Source organism: Rhinolophus ferrumequinum, chromosome 4 (assembly GCF_004115265.2).
Source record: "Rhinolophus ferrumequinum isolate MPI-CBG mRhiFer1 chromosome 4, mRhiFer1_v1.p, whole genome shotgun sequence".
Classification (NCBI taxonomy): Eukaryota; Metazoa; Chordata; class Mammalia; order Chiroptera; family Rhinolophidae; genus Rhinolophus; species Rhinolophus ferrumequinum.
Genome location: NC_046287.1, coordinates 33,882,765 through 33,890,021, shown reverse-complemented (window position 1 = coordinate 33,890,021; position 7,257 = coordinate 33,882,765). Strand labels below are relative to the sequence as shown.

Here is a 7,257-nt window from a genome sequence, read left to right as displayed (position 1 = left end):
TTAAATTATATACCACAAATCAGACCAGAGGTAGAAAATAGCACACCAAATAACAAGTCTGAAGCAAAACAGAACAAAACAAACAAAAAACAAGATCACACATACTTACAAACTCGCCTGCACCAACTATGTTTAAGAATTAAGAAGTTGCACCCTTTACCCCCATCCATTCATGAGGCTAGTAAAAGTCATGCCTTCTGGGCTTTTTACAATCTAAGTATGTTCTCAGCACCTAATGAGCTTTTTAAAAGCCAGTTTACAGTCTTCATTAAAACATGTGTAGAACAGAGGGTTGATCAGAGAATTAACATAACCAAGCCATGTCAAAAAATCAGCACTTCAGAGGACACAGTGTAGATTCTCAAGCCTACAAACAACTCTGATGAAAAATGGCAGCCATGACAAACTGAATGCAGCCAAACTCAGTCCCAGGATGCACTGCCTTGTGCTCCCTGGTACTAGAGATCTGCTGGCGTTCTCCCGGGTGATGTAGGTCATTATGGAAGGGAGGGATCCTGATGGAGGTGTGGATCTTTTCAAACTCTGTGTAGTGTCTGCGGTGGAGAAGTCAGACACACAGTAAGTCTGTAAGTTTACAACTCGCAAATGAATTTTGGCTACCTGTGCTTCTGTTGCTTAAGTGCGGGCTTGACCCTCTTTTCTGGTAAAGGCTCTTGGCTTCATGGTAAATCCGGTAATAGAGAATCAGTATGAAAGTCAAGGGGCTATAAAATGCCCCAAGAGTGGAGTGAATGGTGCAGATGACAGGTACTGGGCCATCACCAATGTTACTGAGTATGCCAGGAAGAAGATGGCCAAGAGGGCTGGACTGATAGACCATCTCCATGCCCCCTCTGTTCTGGAGAAGCCACCATCTATTCAGCCCGCCCCCTAGTCAGTGCACCATCCAGCATGACCCTGTCATCTACGCCATTTATTCCACTCTTGTTATTCATCTTCCTTGATCTCAATATTCAAACTTCTCCCAGTTAACTTGTCCATATATACATATATGTGGGCATCTTTAAGCTATGCATACATGCATCATAAAGCTGTCCTGCATGTCCCCTGTCACCTTATGCAGTGAATGGTCACTGAAGGCTATGAATGCTCTGTGTATTTCATAAAGATCACAGGATTGGTGATTCATAAGCGGTTTTATCTTTCCGTAAAGTCTTTGCAGCATTTACAGGCACCCATTAAATCTTCAAGGCATATCTTATTTACATTTTCAAAATTTTCAAAACTTTGCTGAAATTCAGTAATAACAGAATTACAACATTGTGATAAGGAGTCATTCGCACAGTTATGATTCTGAATGACACCTGTCACATAGGTCAACTATCTCTCTAAGGTTTCTTTCTTCTACTCTCCTTCACATTAACCTTTGCTGCCAATATTATTCTTACCTGTACTTTTTCTATCAAAAATGCTGGCACCATATCCTATAGACACCAAGATAAAAGAAAAACAATCAATCTCTCTCCAACCTCATAATCCAAGCTACCCATTTAAAAAGCATAATCTCTGATGGGCTTATTTCCTAACAATAAACATGTTTTTTCTTGTCTTATTAACTGGACTTTTTGGACCCAGAAAATAAAATTTAGTTTGCATTTCAAAAAGATTCATAAAAGTTCTGCATGTTTGTCATTATTTTGTTTTACCACTCCCAAAGCATTATATTTCATAAAGTCAAATTTAGTGTTTATATTTTAGCAACCAGGAAATTTGCTCGCAGTTTTAATATAATAAATGTTTTTGTCCATATAACAAAATATTAATGTTTCAGAAATGTCAGAATCAAATTTCAAGGAGAACACTAGGTTTAACTTTTTCTTAAGTAGAATTTTTATAATCAATACACATGCCCCACTCTCAGTCCAAAGCTACCTCAGTGTTAGGCTGGTACCCTGAAGATGGTGACTCTCTCGTAGGAGTTAGTCCTCAACAAAGTTTGGTATCATCCCTTGTTAGCCCAGGAGTGTGATAAACCTGAGTACTAACGAACTTAAAGGAGGAAGAAGGAGTTTTTATTTAGATCAGTTGGTCATAGAAGGTTTCTTTTAAGAACTAAGCTTTTAACTGTGGTCTAAAGATGAAAAAAAATTATGCCTACTTCATAGATATTTCAGAAAAGCCTAGGCATAAACACTGAGTGAAAATTTGCTAAAGCAGGAAAGCATTCCTATGTTGTAGGGACTGAAAAAAAAAATCTGAAAAGAGAGAAGGGTGATAGGATCATTTTTTATTTGGAAAGGAAAGGAACTTGTGTTCTACTTTATAGTTTATTATGAAATATTTGGATTTAATTCAGGTTGAGGGGAAAGGTATACATATTTTAATAAAGGATATGGTTTTATTTACATTTTAAAAACATAATTTTAGCTGCTATGGAGAAGAAATGAAGGCAGATGTATGTTACGGAAAATAATTGTACTGTTATGCAGAAGACATAATAGAATATTGGGACAAAAAGATGACCGTGCTTATGGAGAAGATATTTTGAAGCTAAGACTACATGACTTATGGATCACCTGTATATCTGTATGAAAAATAAAGGAATCAAATACGATTCCTCAGTTGGGGGTTGGGAGAAAGTGTTAGGCTAGACATATATATTTGGGAATTGGAAATATGTAAGTGACATTTATGTCATGGAAATAATTGATACTACTTAGACAGAGGGCATTGATTCATCTTTAATGGACATCTGATGTTTTCTGTAGTTCATGAATTTTCAAATCTAATGAAAAGTCAATGAATACATGCTAGCATATAAACTATTTTGTTACACATTTTATCCAATAGTTTAAATGAACAGATTGCAAGTTTTCCATTGCTATGTCAACACAAATCTAATTATACTAAATGCTTCTCATCTGGGAATCTAAAATAATTTCATATCTTGAGAATAAAGCTTTAACTATCCAGATACTCAACTTCGCTCTCTCACTATACATTTGAACATCTGATTTTTCAACAAAATAGGTGGTCTACCTTTAAAATGATTTTATAAATTGACGAATTATTTTCCCTACCTCCTCTACTATCATCTTTATCAAAACTACAATTAATTCTCACCTGCATCATTGTTGTCTCCTAGGAGGTCTCCCCGTTTTCTTGTTTCAGTATATTTACAATAGTAAATAGCCTAAATGATCCTACTAGGTAAATCTCCTGATTAAAAATTTTCAGAGATTAAAATGCAAAGTTGTTATGATCATTTAGAAGGGCTTTCTGATTTAATTTTGACCTTATCACCTGTAACTTTTCCCCCACGAACTATACTTCAAACAGATTGGCCAATTACCATTCCTCCAACATCAGCCATTTCATTGTCTCAAGGACTAAGTGCAAGATGTTTTCCCTACCTGAAATACTCTTCCTCCAGATAGCCATCCTCCAGATGACTTTTTCCGGTTTTTGTTCAACTATCACTTTTTGTAATTACATTTATTGGGGTGACATTGGTTAGTAAAATTATATAGGATTCAAATGTACATTTCTATAATAGATCATCTGTATATCACATTGTGTTCTCACCACCCAGAGTCAGTTCTCCTTCCATCACCATACATTTGACCCACTTTTCCCTCTTCTACCACCCCCTCCCTGCTTACTCTCTGATAACCACTAAACTGTTGTCTGTGTCTATGAGTTTTTGTTTATTTATTTGTTTTCTTGTTCATTTGTTGCTTTCAGTTTTATATCCCACATATGAGTAAAGTCATATGATTCTTTACTTTTTCTGACTGACTTATTTCACTTAGCATGATAATCTCATGATCCATCTATGTTGTTGCAAATGAAAAAAAAATCATCTTTTCTTATGGCCAAGTAATATTCTATTGTGTATATATACCACATTTTCTTTATCCAATCATCTATCAAAGGACACTTTGCATGTTTCCATGTATTGACCACTGTGAATAATGCTGCAATAAACATAGGGGTACATATGTTGTTACAGATAAATGTTTCCAGATCTTTGGAGAGATATCCAAAAGTGGGATTGCTGGAAACATGGTAATTTTATTCTTAATTTTTTGAGGAAACTCCATACTGTTTTCCATAGTGGCTGTATCAATTTACATTTTCACTAGCAGTGTGCAACTGTTACTTTTTCTCCACAGCCTTTCCAACACTTGTTATTACTTGTCTTTTTGATGATAGCCATTCTAACAGGTGTGAGGTGGTATCTCATTATGGTTTTGATTTGCATTTTCCTTATAGTGCCTCAAGTTGAGCATTTTTTCATACATCTGTTGGCCGTTTGTATGTCTTCTTGGGAGAAGTGTCTGTTCAGGTCTTCTGTCCATTTATTAATTGAACTGTTTGGGATTTTTTTCATTGTCATTGTTGAGTTGCATGAGTTCTTACATATTTTGGATATTAGCTCCTTGTTAGAGTTGTTGTTTGCAAATATCTTCTCTCATTTGGTTGGTTGGCACTTTGTTTTGTTAATGGTTCTTTTTGCTGTACAAAAACTTTTTAGTTTGATACAGTCCCATTTATTAATTTTTGTTTTTACTTCCCTTGCCTTTGAGGTCAACTTCATACAATCCTCTCTGAACCCAAGGTTCAAAAGTTTAGTACCTGTGCTTTCTTTACTGCTTCCAGTCTTATGTTTAGGTCTTTGATCCATTTTGAGTTAATTTTGGTAGTGGTGACAGATAGCAGTCCAGTTTTATTCTTTTGCATGTGGCTTTTCATTGTTTTATATGTGGCTTTCCAATTCACCAATCCCATTTATGGAAGAGGCTTTCTTTTCTCCATTGCATGTTTTTGGCTCCTTTGTCGAAAATTATTTCCCCATATATATGCGTGTTTATTTCTGAGTTCTCAATCCTATTTCATTGGTCTTGTGTCTTTTTTCCTGCCAGTACTATGCTATTTTTGGCTATTGTTGCTTTGTAGTATAAATTGAACTCAGGGATTGTGATATTTCCAGCCTTGTTCTTTTTTTTCTTAGGATTGCTTTAGCTGTTTGGGGTTTTTTTGTCATTCCATATGAATCTGATAATTTTTTCTGTGCTATTTCTTGAAAAAAATGCCATTGGGATTTTGATGGGGATTGCATTAAATCTGTATATTGCTTTGGGTGATACGGCTATTTTAACTATGTTGATCCTTCCAATCCATGAACACAGAATATCTTTCCATTTCTTTGTGTCTCTTCAATTTCTTTTAATAATGTGTTATAGGTTTCAGTGTATAGGTCCTTCACATCTTTTGTTAAGTATATTCCTAGGTATTTTATTCTTTTTGTTGCAATTGCAAAAATAATTGTTTTTTGTATTTTTTTCTGGAATTTCATTGTTAGTATACAGGAATGTAATGGATTTTTGTACATTGTTTTTTCATCTTGCAAATGTACTGTGTTTATTGTTCTTAATAGTTTTTTGGTGGAGTCCTTAGGGTTTTCTATATAAAGAATCTTGTCACCGGCAAAACTGACAATTTAACTTACCCATTCCCAATTTGGATGCCTTTTATTTCTTTCTCTTGCCTGATTGTTCTGGCTGGAACTTCCAATACTATGTTGAATAACTGTGGTGATAGTGGGCATCGCTGTCTTGCTTCTGATTTTAAAGGAAAAACTCTCAGTTTTTCAACAGTAAGCATGGTATTAACTAAGGGTTTGTCATATATGGCCTTTATATATGGTACTTCCCTTCTATACCCATTTTATTGAATGTTGTATCTTGTTAAATGCTTTTTCTGCATCTATTGGTATAATCATGTGGTTTTTATCCTTAATTTTGTTTATGTAATGTATCACATTGATTGATTTGCATATGTTGAACCATCCTTGTGCCCCTGGGATGAACCCCACTTGATCGTGATACATAATCTTTTTAATGTATTCTTGCATTTGACTTGCTAGTATTTTGTTTAGGATTTTTGGATCTGTATTCATGAGAGATGTTGGCCTGTAAGTTTCTTTTTTTGTGTTATCTTTACCAGGTTTTGGTATCAGGGTAATGTTGGCCTCATAAAACAAATTAGGATGTTTTGTGTCTTCTTCAATTTTTTGGAAGAGTTTGAAAAAGACAGTCAGTAAATCATCTTTGAATGTTTGGTACAATTCACTAGTGAAGGCATCTGGTCCTGGACTTTTGCTTTTAGGGAGGTTTTGGATGATTGTTTCAATGTCCGTGCTGTTGATCGGTCTATTTAAAGTTTGCAATTCTTCATGATTCAGTCTAGGAAGGTCATATATTTCTAAAAACTTGCACATTTCTTCTAGGTTATTTAATTTTTGACATGTACTCCATCATAGTATCTTCAAATGGTCTTTAGGCTTTCTATGGTATCCGTTGTAACTTCTCTTCATTTCTGATTTTGTTTATGTTTGTTCTCTTTTTTTCCTTAATAAGTCTAGCCAAGAGTTTGCCAATTTTGTTAGTATTTACAAAGAACCAGTTCTGTGTTGCATTAATTTTTTTCTATTTTTTTTTGTTGTTGTTGTGGTTGTTCTCTATTTCATTTACTTCTGCTCCAATTTTTATTATTTCCTCCCTTCTGCTGATTTTGGGTTTCTTTTGTTCTTCCTCTCCTAATTATTTAAGATGTAATGTTAGGTTGTTTATTTGGGATTATTCTTGTTTCTTGAGATAGGCTTTTAATGATATAAATTTCCTATTATTAGTCTTCACTGTATCCCAATAATTTTAATAGTATGTAGTTTCATTCTTATTTGTTTCTATGTATCTTTTGATCTCTCCTTTTATGTATTAGTTGACCCAGTCATTCTTTAATCACATACTGTTTAATCTCCACTTATTTGTGTTTTTCCTGCTTTCTTTTCCCAGTTGATTTCCGATTCCAAAGCCCTCTGGTCAGAGAATGTGCTTAATATGATTTCAGTCTTCTTAAATTTGCTGAGTCTAGTTTTGTGTCCCAATGTATGGTATATCCTTGAAAATGTTCTGTGTGCACTAGACAAGAATTCATAGTCTCATTTTTCTAGAGTTAAAGGCTCTGTAAATGTCAATTATGTCCATTTTGTCTAATGTGTCATTTAAGGCTGATATTTCCTTATAGATTTCCTGTTTGGATTATCCATAGCGGTCAATGGCATATTTCATTTTCCTGCTATAATTGTGTTCTAGCCAGTTTCTCCCTTTAGTTCTGTTAGTAGTTGCTTTATATATTTTGGTGCTCCCTAAATATGAGCATATATATATATATATATTGATAAGTGCTAGGTCTTCATTTTTTATTGTTCCCTTTATCATTATGAAATGTCCA

The 7,257-nt window shown here is 34.5% G+C and overlaps 1 pseudogene; it reads right to left on the bottom strand.

Moving 5' to 3' along the window:
- Positions 1–213: 213 nt before the first annotated feature.
- On the bottom strand, positions 214–847 carry LOC117021159 (5-hydroxytryptamine receptor 1E-like; annotated as a pseudogene).
- Positions 848–7,257: the final 6,410 nt, after the last annotated feature.